We start from the raw sequence: 14,753 nt of genomic DNA on the forward strand, positions 1-14,753 counted from the left end.
CAGTATAATAAGTATATAAAACATCTGCTTTATTTTTGGAAGCATGACCTGATGCTATATCATGAATCATTCCGTCATCCCTATAACCATGGGTCTGTCAATGCTGCACACATACAGAATTACACACCTGTCATGCCAAATCCACCAAATACACTAGAAAGAGGGAGAGGAGGAAATTCAAATACAACGTGTTTAAAGGAGTCCAAATCATTTCTTCACTCCCTTGGAACTGTAAATGTGTAAATTTCATGGTTGATAATAGATGCTGAAATCTTTCTAACTTTCTTGTCAATTTGCAATGAGTAAACTGAATGAATGTGTAATTTTGAACAAACTTGAAGATATCACGTAGGCCTATATGATTTCCAGTGCCATTTCTGAACTGAATTGAATGATAAAATTATTGTATATTAGTATTTAAACTGAACAAAACAGTTGTTTTGCATATGAGACATATATGTCAAAACGTATATGAAGTTAAGTTCAGAACAAAATGCACTGATGCTACAATTTTAAACAAAGAAAAAAAACAATTAAATTTTCAACATGATCAATCAAAACATGAATCCAGACATTTATCAAGACTAACGTCAGTTTGTCCTAAAGGAAAATTACCACGTGAAATATAACGGTTATTCTGAGTACCTAATGTCATAATAATACACACCTAATGTCATAATGATACACATCTAATGTCATAATGACACAAACCTAATGTTATATTATATATCTTACGTTGTGTGGTTATGTGGTGATTGGAAGCCAACTTATGTTGTCCTTGGTATAGCCTTCATCTTGAACGGCTGCGGGTGTGTGACGATGCCGGGCAATCTTTTCAAGGACGGACACGCCGTCTACAGGGAGGAATTCGAACTGCTGGATCATGCTTGCAATGAAGAGGAAGAGTTCCATTCGTGCAAAAGCCTCGCCAGGGCAAGCTCGGTAACCTGAATATAATACAAATAAACCATTTAGAATTGATCCGGTATAACAGAATGATCAATAATTTCACAAGGCATGTTTGGTGACCTCAATATAACACAGATAACACATTTAGCATTGATATGATATAGCAAGCAGATTCATTTATAGCCTCAGCAAAGCGTGCTCGATGCTCTGAATAAACACATTTAATAATATTGATCTGATATAACGGAAGCATTGTTAGCTTCATCAAAGCTTGCTCGGTGCCCTGAACACAGATAACACTTTTGACATTGATCCAGAAAAACAGAATCATTTATAGTGTCACCAAGGCAGGTCCGGTAACATGAATATAACACAGATGACACCTTAAACATTGATCCGGAATAAAAGAGTGATTTATGACCTCACCATGATGTGCTAGGTAACCTGAACATAACACAGATAACACATCTAGCATTGATCCATAATAAAAGAGTGATTTGCGACCTCACCAAGGTGTGCTAGGTAACCTGAACATAACACATCTAGCATTGATCCATAATAAAAGAGTGATTTATGACCTCACCATGATCTGCTGGGTAACCTGAACATAACACAGATAACACATTTAGCATTGATCCGGAATAAAAGAGTGATTTATGACCTCACCAAGGTGTGCTAGGTAACCTGAACATAACACAGATAACACATTTAGCATTGATCCATAATAAAAGAGTGATTTATGACCTCACCATGATGTGCTGGGTAACCTGAACATAACACAGATAACACATTTAGCATTGATCCATAATAAAAGAGTGATTTATGACCTCACCATGATGTGCTAGGTAACCTGAACATAACACAGATAACACATTTAGCATTGATCCATAATAAAAGAGTGATTTATGACCTCACCATGATGTGCTAGGTAACCTGAACATAACACAGATAACACATTTAGCATTGATCCATAATAAAAGAGTGATTTATGACCTCACCATGATGTGCTGGGTAACTTGAACATAACACAGATAACACATTTAGCATTGATCCATAATAAAAGAGTGATTTATGACCTCACCATGATGTGCTAGGTAACCTGAACATAACACAGATAACACATTTAGCATTGATCCATAATAAAAGAGTGATTTATGACCTCACCATGATGTGCTAGGTAACCTGAACATAACACAGATAACACATTTAGCATTGATCCATAATAAAAGAGTGATTTATGACCTCACCATGATGTGCTGGGTAACCTGAACATAACACAGATAACACATTTAGCATTGATCCGGAATAAAAGAGTGATTTATGACCTCACCATGATGTGCTGGGTAACCTGAACATAACACAGATAACACATTTAGCATTGATCCGGAATAAAAGAGTGATTTATGACCTCACCAAGGTGTGCTAGGTAACCTGAACATAACACAGATAACACATTTAGCATTGATCCATAATAAAAGAGTGATTTATGACCTCACCATGATGTGCTGGGTAACCTGAACATAACACAGATAACACATTTAGCATTGATCCATAATAAAAGAGTGATTTATGACCTCACCATGATGTGCTGGGTAACCTGAACATAACACAGATAACACATTTAGCATTGATCCATAATAAAAGAGTGATTTATGACCTCACCATGATGTGTTGGGTAACCTGAACATAACACAGATAACACATTTAGCATTGATCCGGAATAAAAGAGTGATTTATGACCTCACCAAGGTGTGCTAGGTAACCTGAACATAACACAGATAACACATCTAGCATTGATCCGGAATAAAAGAGTGATTTATGACCTCACCATGATGTGCTGGGTAACCTGAACATAACACAGATAACACATTTAGCATTGATCCGGAATAAAAGAGTGATTTATGACCTCACCAAGGTGTGCTAGGTAACCTGAACATAACACAGATAACACATCTAGTATTGATCCGGAAAAAAAGAGTGATTTATAACCTCTTAGGTAACCTGAACATAACACTAATGAAACATCCAGCTCTGGTTCGGTATCACCGAATCATTTATAGCGTCACCAAGGCATGATTGGTAACCTGATAACACAGATAACACATTTAGCATTGACTGGGTAAAACAAAATGAGTTATAGTCTCGCCAATGTGGCTCGATAACCTGAACATAACACAGATAACACATTTAGCGTTGATCCGGAATAACAGACTGATTTATAACCTGAAGACGTCATGCTCCGTAACATGAACTTAGTAGTGATAGAGACAGGGATTGTAACTTAATGAACCAATCCATAAAATTTACATTGAACGTACGTGTCTGCATACTAACAGAGACAGGAATCGTGCCGACAAACGTACTGACAGACACTGTTCATATATGACAGGAATCCTGTACTCATGTAGCTGTGACGACTGAGAAAGGGGTCTTGTAATCCATTCCTCATGAAAAAGAAAAACTTGTCACTGGGTCTGAATTGTTTTTTTCAATGCCGCACTCAGCTTTTTGTCCAGTCAAATGACGGCGATCTGTAAATAATCAAGTCTGGACCAGACAAATCTGTGATCAACAGCATGAGCATCGATGTACGCAACTGGCATACTATGACAAGCTTCAACCACATTAGCGAGCCTGATCACCCGATCCTGGTAGTCGTCTCTTACGACAAGTATTTGTTACTGAAGACCAATTCTAACCCGGATCTTCGCGGGTTCACTGAATGTGAACCAAAACTGAACTGTTGTCATGAATTCTTACCTAGGGAGAATGGGATGTGTTCATTCATCTTCTGAAATCTCCCCGCTGTGTTCAGAAACCTGCCTGGGCGGAAGTTCTCAGGATCACCCCAGACATCGGGGTCCTGTAGGGCAGAGCTCAACATTGGTAACACGGTGATTCCTTTCGGTAAAGTAAAACCGTGGAACTCCACATCATGCGTAACAGAGTGAGGAAGATTGGTCGGCACGATGTCAGCACACCGCACGATCTCGGTAACCGTGGCCTCGACGTACGGCAAGTTTATTTTGTCCTTAATGGAGGGTCGTCTGCTCTGCCCTATGTGTTCTTGGATCTCCTTGAAGCATTTCTCTTGCACCTCAGGATAATTCAGGAAGTACGCTAGACCCCATCGGAGGACAGTAGCTGTGGTTTCAGAGCCAGCGATGAACAAGTCACTGAGGCACTTTTCCAGGTTCTCGTCTATAACACGGATTCAACAGCAAATGTTATTTTAACCTCTGCATGTTTTAAAGAAAATATGCATTAAAATGCCATGGATAGATAAATGATGTCAGTAAACCACCGTTGTTTCAAATGAGTCGTCCTCTAGCGGTATGAACTGCTGAATTTTCTAAACCAATGACGTCATTAGGACCATAGTATATTTTTTCAACGACATACAATATTCTGAATCTTGATAATGAAAGATGGGTTCCTCCTCGTTCAGAAGTTACAAGACTTACATTTACACAATATTACACTTCTTGAATTAATCGTAAATGTGCATTTTCTATCGTTGTAGATTACTTATTAAGCCTTACCGCACATAGTCGTCTTTTCTCCTTGCTGGTGGCGATGTTTCATGGCTTTGATATAAGCAGCTGTGAAGTTGGTGACGTTGCTGTCATCGTTGTCCACGTTGATCTGAATAAGCTGTCGAATTATTTCTTTATCAATTATAGATATATTCCGAATAGTTTGCTTAAATTTGAATAAGTCCCCCGGTAAATAACGAACAATAGGCAAAAAGTTGAGAATGTTGGCTGTGTGAAGGTTGGTGACGTTCTCGTCCAGACATTTGAGGAACTTGACAAACAGTGGATCAGTATATTCGAACCGTTTTCCAGAAACCAGTGACGCTACAACGTTTGCCACTGCGTTGCTGAGTACGCGGGAACAATCAAAGTCTGTGTCCACACATTCGTGGATGGCTTGAAGAAAGAACGATAACTCTTCCTGTATTATGTCTTCCAGAATGGCTCTGCCCATTCCGAATTCTTTCAGAGTAGACATACTGAACTTCCTATGTTCCCGCCAGATGGAGCCCGTAGAAAACACAAGTCCTAAAGCAAAACAAAAGTTTTATGTATGATACGTTTGTGTTTTTTTCGTACATAATTCATACGAAACTGCAAGAATATTTCCCATTACATCAAGTAAGTTCATTGACAAATTTATGGGCAGGTGGGGGCGAAGTGTTTAGACACGACTGCGTCACAATGCATGAACACTGTGTGGTACGCTGATACACACACTGAATGGAAGCACTGCGCATATCAACATCGTATATCCTGCTTCTCGAAATATGACGGCGGGGACACTAGAAATGGGCTTCTTCGTGTGCTCAGGGGGAAAACCCGAATCCGGGTTCGAGGCGTGACGGGCGACCACTAGGCTGTCCCACCGCCATTTAAGTAGAGAACGAGGTAGGAATAAAGAGCGGTGGGGAGGACCGAACATAAAAACATAGGAGAAGAGCAAGCTACCTACACCCATACCTACCCGACGGGTACTTTTTCAACATTGAATTGTTACCCGGACTCTTTTTTCCAAGCCAGGAGTCTTTTTTCAACAATGAATAATCACCGGGCTGCTATGGAAAATTAACCCGGGTCACCTTTTTAAAAGATATCCCGTTGAATAACGATAAGTATACACCTTTACAGTGTAGAGACAGCGAGGGTCGTTTTTCAAACAGGGTGTCTTCTTAATACGTGACCCAGCATAATTAGCCCCACCACCCCTTAGACTGCCTTACATTACAAAGGTTCTCAGTTTGCATTTCTCGTATCCTGGGTGATTATTCAAACTTTATATTATTTTGTCTGATGATGATAACCAATCAGACTTCATGAATATGTGAAGTTAACGAGTTTAGTTTTTACACAGTTGTTAGCAACATTTATGCAAAATAACGGTGGGAACCACATGAAAGTTTCTTCACACATTGTATTCATGCAGGAGGACATCGAACACAGGTTTTCGGCGTCACGAGTGGCACAGCAGAGTGTGAGAACGAATCGAGAATTCTGGGATATATATCGGCGTATTAGCAACGGCAAAAGCAACAGTCTGACCCATTCGTAACTACTCGTCTCTTTCCCTGACCTACAAGACGCTATCCGGCTTGCCGGAATGACACGAGTAGTTACGACCCCGGGAATTGCTCCAGATCAGTGTCCCATGAAATATTTGTTGAACACTTCTCTAAACCAACCGAGTTGACTCAAAAGGGATGAGGAAAAACTATATAAACGATAAATGTCCAATTATACATAGTATCGACGGATACTTATTGTTACCCTGCTTAATGTAAGGACAGTGTCTACATTGGTGTATGTACCTTTTCCTTTTGAAAAATGATCAGTTAAAAATGAGGGTGGTCGGTGCGAGAAGACATCAGCGTTCTTGACGAGGGCTTCCTTGATGACACTGTAACCGTTCAGGACGATGACTGGCTGGTTGAAGATATACACGCTGAAGATATCTCCATGTTGGCGTCGCAGTTTCCTGAATGTTACCGAGATGTCGGTGTCCATGGAGAACACGTTACCGAGCAGTGGTAGAAGAGGGGGCCCAGGAGGAAGACCAGGGGCACGCCGAGTTGACAGCCATAGCATTAGTGATATAATGACAAACACGAGTATCCGAGATGAATTAAACATTAACAATCCTGTTATCAGTATGAAGGTCGCGAGTGCACAAATACAACTGGAGAGAGTCATCTTGTGTAGTGGCCGTTCCAAAGGTATCTGAAAGAATATGTATGTTACTTTTTAAAAATATATGTATTTAAAAATCCCTACACATACCCTGACTGAGTGAGGCGTTAAGTATCAAACAAACAAAACATACACCCTGCATATACCTGCAGCAGAAAGCAAATATTATGAGCATTTATCTTACCTCACACATAAATGTCGCTGTCTGATTGGCCTAGGACTTTTCTATTATTTTCAGTGCACCTGTGTACAAGTGATGTGTATTGCAATACACCCTACTGCGAACAGCAACTCATTCGGTACTTCCTGATAGTTCCTTTTTTTCTCTCAAATAACATTATTGCATAATGCACGGAAATTACCGATGTTTTGCGACTGGAAATCAATGGAAGGGAGATGACTCTAATTCTGTCTATTTTTCTTGTGTCGTCTGCAAAATCAAGTGATGGTTACAAAAAGATGTGACTCTCTTTCCAATGATTAAATTTCGACAAAACGTTCAAATGTAGTCCATGTGAATATTTAGAAGGGGAATCACATCTCGGTGACTTTACTAAGACAATACTTACAGGAAGAAACAGCAAGATGCAAGGTTCGAATCGTGTGATTCACACAGGTTGGCTGAAATGTACGATCCGATACCCATACAGTTCAAAATTAACTCTGAGGTATTCGGTCAGATAAATACGTTGTTCAGTGGCCACTCGGGGACAATGGGTTGAGGTACATAAACAATCATCGAGGGTACCTCAACCCATGCGCCCCTCGTGACCAGTGAACAACTTATAATCTTCATGCACATCTTTCTCTGTCCAGGCAACTACTTATCAATTACCTCGTCTTTTACATTCACCTGGTGAAGGAGAAAATAGTCCAGAATATTCTGTCTGTCATGATAAAATACATAAAATCTATCTTCCTACTTTGCATCACTTCTAAATGCCATTCAAAGACCGGGGCCGTTCCGATTATAGATTAAACGGCTGATGTATTTGTAAATAACACGATACAGTCATCAATACATGGGTGGAAGATACAATACATAGAAAATCGTTCTTAGGCATTGGCATTTACACACCTATACGTCATGTGCGGGCGACTGTCTGAACGTTTCATGTAATGTAGGCAGGTACGTTGACTGGACTATTCAACTGATTTGTGTAAGTCTAGAATGCTGTGGAGAGATGACAAATATCTGACCCCTTGGACTTAGTGTCCCCGGGTCAATTCGACCAACTGTAATTAAGCCTATTGTGTTCTCTGTTGCCGGTAGATTGCCCACGCTGTCTCGTAAACCTGTTTCGTGCTCTTATTGACGAAATACAAAGTGAATTGTTAAACGCAATCGTGAAAGTTGCGTTGCTAGTACCAAATAGCAATACATGTGACAGACATCTCTGTTTAATGACGAAGCCCTGACTTTTGATGCAGTATTGTGCTATTTCAACATATGAATATTGTTTACAAATACCTATTAGTATCTAAAACCGACAAGAATGGAGAACTAAATATTCGAAGGTAGCTATAGATGAAGGGTTCATACATCACTGTGGCATTGCATTTGAACTCAGCATTTGATCATAATGAAATTTCCCGTCATGCATGAACAGAAGCCAGTATGTGTACTTTTGTTGGGTCCCTTAGCAACTGAACGAAGCGAAAACATGACTGTCTGAAAACATTATTTGTTGTTCAATTTGTATTTATTTATTTATTTATTTATTTATTTTTATTTTTTTTTTTTATTTATTTATTTATTTATTTATTTATTTATTTTGGTTGGTTTGTTGACATTCCCAAACGAACCACGCTGCTTGCCTGCCCGTTTGTTGTCTGTGTACATTACCTTTTGGGGTGAGGTACTACTCCATAATGCCTGCTTAACATTTAGTAGCAATATCGCTATATGATGTACTCGTAACAATGTAAGAAAGAATTCCTTACTGGAAGTGTCGATATATTCACAATGCTTTGAGGAAACTCATCCTTACGTTGGTCTTTCCTCACGCACGTTTTGATGTTGGAAGTTACGAGTGCAGGCTTGGATGGAGTGTGGTCACATGGTATGTCACGTGCTAAGTTTACTCTCACAGGCAGACGATCATATTAAGATGATTTCAAAGTTTATCCACACAAATATACATTAAAGTTAGAACTACGCAATAATCAACTGTGATGTTACACTAATGTATTACTGTAAAATGTATGTTTGTATGTTTCCATTTATTTTGTATGCGATTCCAATTTATCAGTGTAAGCTTACACTGCGTCAAGCATTTCCGTCCCCTCTGCATTCACTATTTCGTCTTTGGATTTTCTAGGAATGTCTAGTGTGCCACGCTCATAACTTGATAGGAGATGGTCTGTTGATTCATGCTCTTTGAAACATTGCTCTTCACCACCTTGGACGGTGGGGTAGCCTAGTGGTTAACGCCTCAGTTCGTCACGCCGAAGACCCGGGTTCAACTCCCACATGAGCAGAATGAATGGCGCCCATTTCTGGTGTTCCCCGTCGTAATATTGCTGGAATGTCGCTCAAAGCGACATGTACCAGAGGAGCAAAGTTCCGTGTGCCAGTCACATGAACAAATCCACAGATTGTAGTCGTAGAGACATGGCGGTACACGATACTCATGAACAAGTTACAATTTAAACAATCTTCCTGCATAAGGTGGACACAGCACATTCGCTTCACCACTCAAATGAATGTGTGAGCTCCCATACAGTTGAGGCAGGTGACGAATGTAAACTAGATTAACCAAATTTGCAGAATGTCTTGACCACGTCTCGACAAATGCAACATCTTAAATTATTACACTCTCATAACTTGGAACAGAGGCCGTAAAAAGTTACATTGATAATGAAGAAATATTACCATCATTGTTATGTTTATTGCCACTTTCGATGTGATTCAGCTTCCGTTTGAAGTAATTATATTTGACGAGCATAACATTTTCATCCATTTTGAAAACTGACCACACCCACATCCCCAGCAGTCCACAGTGTCGTCTGCAGTTTCTCGTCGTCTGCTTGAAATAGGGTCACGTGCCAAGGATAGGGATCTGCTTCGGGGTGGGTGTTGCCGTGTCACATATTTGGGTCATATGAGTAGACGATGGCATTCAAAATGTGCCTATTGTATAAAACATAACATCATACCTTTCCTTGAAATATGTGTTGAGAACTATCCCAAAGTGTCTCCCATCGCCTGTATGTAATTAGGGGACACTTGCAGATCACTGTTATTGATTTTATCCTTCGATGCCAAACTCTTTGTCTTTGCAAGACGAAGCTGTCAGAACACAAAGTGGGCAGAGGCGAGTGGTAGCATTAATTCATGACAATGGTCGGTATGGATGCAGTACGTAGTGTCATGGTGTTGAATGTCACCACACATGAATCAGAGAAAATGGACAAAAACTGACTGATCATCGATCTACTGACGCCGTTGATGTTGTTGTTCCAGTCCTTAGAATTACCGGCAGTCTTCTGAACATTGCTACAGGCCAGGATGTCACCGATCCTGGTCCCGAAGTATCTGTGTCATTTAACTGTTTCGTGCCAACCTACCACATTATATTTATCCAAGGAACATGACTGTCCTTGGTGTGACGTCAACAAACCACCCCTACCCTTCTCCACGAAAAAAATATTCCCAGAGGAGCATTTACCCCTAGCCTTTAAACTTCTTCATTTGTATGCACCCCCCTTCTCCAAAACCTTACCCACCATTATATATTTAGTTGCATCATGTAACACATGCAAGCGAGCGACTCACGTTGACATGACAGGTGGCTTTCGGGACAAATAAAATAGTTGCCTCATGCAGATACAGGTCAGAGTTGGTCTTCAGCAACCCACGCTTGGTTTAGGAGGCGGGTGGGAAAGAACGAATGACAATTATATATCTTAATGGTGATACTGTCATTCACTGTATAGTCGGGCCCAACTTGTATATTACAAACCGGCTTACATAGCCGGATATATTGCTTACAGAGGCATTAAACAACAAACAAAATGCATTATCGACAACAAAACACACATTACATCGTTAATTACCAGTGCAATATCTTCGATATCAAATAGCGTTTGTTACATTTTGGACGGCATATCTTTGAGAAAAGCCTGAGAAAATATTCCAATGATAACATGGAATCATGTTCGTTGGATACGTTACAATGATACCTTATCTGTAAAGATAACAGCGGTATAAAAGCATTCATGGACATATACTAACGCCAGACAGGTTCTGGTAACTTGACACAGCCATAACATCACAGCACTTAACACAAGGAGATAGAACTACTGGACAAACATGTTCCTTCCCTTCACCTGAACCCGATCAAACATAAATAGTGTGAGTGAGTGAGTTTGGTCATACGCATTATTCGGTACTGATTCGGTACTTCAATTCGTGGAAATGCTTCTTTATCCCGGTAACATTGAATCACGCATGATGCACAGAAATTACCGATGTTTTGCGAGTGCAAATCTATGGAAGGGAGATAACTCTAAATTTGTTTTTCTTGTGCCGTCTTCAAAATTTAGCATTGACTACGTAAAGGTATCCCTCGCATTCCAATGAATAAAGTTTGACAAAAAATTAAAATACCAAGAGGGGGAAAATACCACAGACGCGATTTTACTACGACAATGCCCCCGGGAAAAACAGCAAGATACAAGATTCGAATCGTTTGATTCACACCGGTTGACCGAAGTGTACGATTCGATACCCATACTTCAAACAGTTCAAAATTAACATTGAGGTGTTTGGTAAGATAAATACGTTGTTCGCTGGTCGACGAATGTTTATGTTTTCTGAGTTCCTATATACATATTCAAGGAAAATACGTATTCTATGTACAAATGCGTACAAAATATACATTGACAAATTTTCAATTTCTTTAATATTTGAACTGTTTTACAGTAGTGAAAACGTAAGCTTGTTTGATGGGCGTAATACTTTCCTCGTATACATTTGTTCCGAAGATTGTGCATACAAGGAGAAAATGACACTCGCACATATATAATTTCTTCAATTCTATAAAGGAATTCTGCCCAAAAAAACTTTTACAGATATACAAATACACCGTGTCTATTGTTCCAAGTGTATTTTAGGGGTGGGACAAAATGTGTCCTTCGGTTTGGTGTACCGTTATGGAATTTTAAAAATCGGTATTTCCGACTTTCGTACCGTCATTTTAAAAACTTCTTTTACAGCCTTTCTAAAATGTCTAGAAATGGAATCATGTTGTCCAACTCTATGCATTCATAGGCGGCCGCCATTTTCCCGGAAGTAAGTTTGGAATCGCCCTTAATGTCTTCTACTTAGATCTACAAGTCAGCAAGACATCAGTACCTGGGTTCCTTGTTCAATTATTTCAAACAAAAATATTTGTCCAACTGTGTTATACCTTCTGTAACTGCGTACATTATGTGAACATATCATTTGCGTTAAGGACGATCGAGTTGTGACGTATATAAAATTCACGCTGGGTTTATCTAAACACGACTGTACAGCCAAACGCTTTAGCAATCAACAACGGGTCATGGACGTGACATGGTGGTACTATCACTGTTTGATAATGCTTCATAAATACATGCCCATTAAAAAGTCTGAAGCTTGATTTCAACTCCACTTTGGACAGAGATTCCTCATGAATACAGAAAAGGATTTGTAGCTATCATTTCCACACATATATATTCCGAAGTTCTACAGGTGAATAACTGACTGAATGTCTTTATACAACACATGAAGTATAAAAGATATATTTTCCACAGCTTACCTATGACCTCATTGGATGGACACATCAGAACACAACGGCCATGTTCCAAACAATCTGGATGCAGTCGCAGAAACTATATCTCTGCACGTTCAGGCAATATAAGACGGAACTAACATCGCAGTTCCTCCCTATTTTGAACCAATCAATGAGCCGGACGCTCTTGCAAAGATGGACATCTACTGGATCACCACAGTGAATGTACTCGAGCTTGTGGCCAAGAAGGTAAAAGTCATTTACCCAAAATACAAGTGGGAATACCTGCCTATACTGCTGGAATAATCAATATGGATAAATGGGACTTAAGAAATTGAGCTTAATGACACAATAATTATTCATGAACATGTCCCTTGGTCTGTTCGAGGTTTTTTCATTCCATCCTTTCAATCACTTCACCGTCCAAGGGAACAGCCATCACTTTTACGGCCCACATGAAGCCAAGGTTGGTTGGAACGGTGGGCATGGTAAAACACATGCTAATATGATCACAGGGAAGGATATTCCAGTCATATTCTCAGCTCATGGTCTATCATCGGTTGCAGTCATCGATGTCCAGAAACCATCGACCTTGCTGAACTGGGTCTACATCAACCTTCACAACTCTAATATATTCACCTTCCTTAGCTTCGATACGTGGTGGATAGGGTTGTATCCTTCCTCCTCTTTTACACGGATCGGAAAAGCCAAGAAAGCATCAACTACAGTATCCTGGACGAGCATAACAACGAAAGAGACATAGCTCTGGCCTTCTACCTGTGTGAGAACATCACCGGCAGTATGAAGTTCCTGAGTCAGTTCCACCAGGCTGAGCGGCAAATACAGAGTCATGTCCTTGTGGAACCATGTTCCAAGATGCTAACCATTCTGCTACACAACAATGACACAACTCAAGCTTATGTGACACTAGTTTTTGACAAAGGATGGGTAATGCTGACCGATGGGACATCAACAAGTCTGTACCTCAACAACAGGAGGGTCACTCAGCTGGACAGGGAATAACCTGTTCATGTCAACGGAAATCAGGTGACTATTCCTCCAGAAGCCATATGCTTCCTACAGTTTCCAACAGGTCACACGTATTCTCACGTCCCCTTGGTCCAGGAAACAGTTGCTGGAAACAACATGGCTGCTTTCAATAAACAGCAAAACAGCCCACGCGAACACCATGCTCAACAGCAGTGATCTTCATCACATCATGGTTGCTCGACTTTCGCATTTCAGTAAGTTTACTGGATCATGCCGCCAGTTATATTCCGGTTTCAACGACAATTAATGGAATTAAGCTGCTGTCACACTACATACTACACAACCCAAGTACCGATACACAGAGGCTCTGTGCAGCTATAGAGTATCACGTACCTCCTGCCATCCTCAAGAATGACAATGCTGTCAAGATGATCTTTGCTCAAAACAGAGGTTGCGTTCCTGCTATTGCTTTGACATTGGGGAAAGGCAATGAAGTTCAAGTCGGATGCCTGGGTATCAACCCATAACGAATAAATGGTACACTCACGGTTTTTCTGCAGGTAGGACTCACGTTGACATGCTAGACACATGGTTCTATTTATTTCTGTTATGAGGAAAATATGTAGAAGTAATTAAGAAAATAATAATTAATATATACTGAGTCAAAAAAAAGACTTCACACTCTTACTTCAGGGCACTATAAAAGAACAAGAGATGGTAAGATGGTTAAATTGTTATTATTTCAATGCTAATGTACTTGATACACAGACAGTGCCACAATCAGTTCCATTAGGTTACACCGCCGTTCCAAAAGTCAAAAGAATAAACATCGAAATTTCTCAGTTCAATATTGTGTATGGCCGCATTCACCACTGCCAAACACCGTCTCCTCATCGACTGCCTGATGCCTGTGGTCACGTGGTTGGGGATACTACGCCATTGGACTTGCAAGGCAGCACCCAGTTCCTGCAAATTCTGAGGTTGGTTCCTAAGACCACGAAGCCTTCTCCCCAAAGCATCCCAAACGTGCTCTATTCAATTAAGGTCAGGGGGCCTCGATGGCCAGTCCATGACGTTGATTCTAGCGTTTTGAAGGAAATTTCGCGGTATGCGGCCGAGCATCATGATGCTGTAACTGTAGTCCTGGGCAATGAGCCGCCATGAAAGGAACAAGTTCAGGGGTGAGCACCTGGTCACGGTAAGCAGCAGCTGTGAGCTTTCCACGGATGACCAGAAGTCGGTGTTGTTGTTCCCATAGAAAGCAACCCACACCATGCAACTTCCGCCCCCGAATCTGCCGACTTCCTGTACACAACATTGGGCATACCGTTCACGACGTCGTCTCCGGACTCTATGCCTGCCGTCCGCGAAT

At 40.5% G+C, this 14,753-nt stretch overlaps 2 protein-coding genes and 2 pseudogenes across 2 annotated transcripts in view; 2 read left to right on the plus strand and 2 right to left on the minus strand.

Moving 5' to 3' along the window:
- LOC137277657 (protein FAM167B-like) overlaps positions 1-14,753 on the plus strand; it is a 284,520-nt gene that overhangs the window by 76,239 nt on the left and 193,528 nt on the right. The gene's annotated exons all lie outside the window — the stretch shown is intronic.
- Positions 756-6,635, minus strand: LOC137277640 (cytochrome P450 2H2-like; annotated as a pseudogene).
- Positions 3,272-14,753, minus strand: part of LOC137277641 (uncharacterized) — an 84,836-nt gene continuing 73,354 nt past the window's right edge. The window contains exon 3 of the transcript XR_010956624.1: positions 3,272-3,281. The gene's annotated coding sequence lies outside the window, so the exon portion shown is untranslated. The remainder of the gene's footprint in view (positions 3,282-14,753) is intronic.
- LOC137278753 (uncharacterized) lies at positions 12,431-13,908 on the plus strand (annotated as a pseudogene).

This window comes from Haliotis asinina, chromosome 3, assembly GCF_037392515.1.
Source record: "Haliotis asinina isolate JCU_RB_2024 chromosome 3, JCU_Hal_asi_v2, whole genome shotgun sequence".
NCBI classification, from domain to species: domain Eukaryota; kingdom Metazoa; phylum Mollusca; class Gastropoda; order Lepetellida; family Haliotidae; genus Haliotis; species Haliotis asinina.